This window comes from Sinocyclocheilus rhinocerous, unplaced genomic scaffold (assembly GCF_001515625.1).
Source record: "Sinocyclocheilus rhinocerous isolate Xijiao unplaced genomic scaffold, SAMN03320098_v1.1 scaffold1644, whole genome shotgun sequence".
Classification (NCBI taxonomy): Eukaryota; Metazoa; Chordata; class Actinopteri; order Cypriniformes; family Cyprinidae; genus Sinocyclocheilus; species Sinocyclocheilus rhinocerous.
The window spans coordinates 81,423-82,426 of record NW_015641033.1 but is presented as its reverse complement, the minus strand read 5'-3'; positions in this window follow the sequence as shown (position 1 = coordinate 82,426).

Below are 1,004 nucleotides of genomic sequence, written 5' to 3'. Positions count from 1 at the left end.
ATGAAAGGGGGGAATCTCCTCAACCACCACCAGTGTGCAGCATCCACCTGGATGATGCGACGGCAGCCATACTGGACCAGAACACCCACCACACACTAGCTTATTGGTGGAGAGGAGACAGAGTGATGAAGCCAATCAGTGTATGGGGATGATTAGGAGGCCATGATGGTCAGAGGCCAATGGACAAATTTGGTAAGGATGCCGGGGTTACACCCCTACTCTTTTTCGAAGGACATCCTGGGATTTTTAATGACCACAGAGAGTCAGGATCTCAGTTTAACATCTCATCCGAAGGACGGTTCTTTTTACAGTATAGTGTCCCCGTCACTATACTGGGGCATTAGGACCCACACAGACTGCAGGGTGAACACTCCCTGCTGGCCTCACTAACACCTCTTCCAGCAGTAACCTAGTTTTCGCAGGCGGTCTCCCATCCAGGTACTGACCAGGCTCAGCCCTGCTTACCTTCAGTGGGTGACCAGTCTTGGGCTACAGGGTGATATATGTTGAACTTTATTCTTTAACAGATGGCGCTGTGTTAAGCAGTGTATAAAAAGTGTTTCTGTTGCTCATGAAAACGTTTCTGAAACATCTGTGTATTTGACAAATATTGCATTTTATTCACTTCATCTGTAGAGTATGCAAACACCGTGCTAGCATCACTACTGGGAGCAGAAATTATTGTTTGAGACGCGTCTCGCCTTGCCTGAAATGTAGGCGAGATTAGGTCGGCTGCAGTGAGGGGAGAAGTGAAATATAAGGCTTGGTCGAGATGAACTACACTAGCTGGCGAGAGTAGCCGCTTGCAGTCGGGGCAGAATTAAAAGCGGAGACGTCAAGTCAGACACTAGCTGTGTCACAAAGTGGAGTGCGTGCCCTTCGAAGACCGGATTTGAAGTGCGATTGCGTCACACTGACACTACGAAGACTGTCCTAATGTGAAGGGTGCGCACTACGAAGTCTTAATTTGAAGTGCGATTGCGTCACAGCATCATGACGCTAGC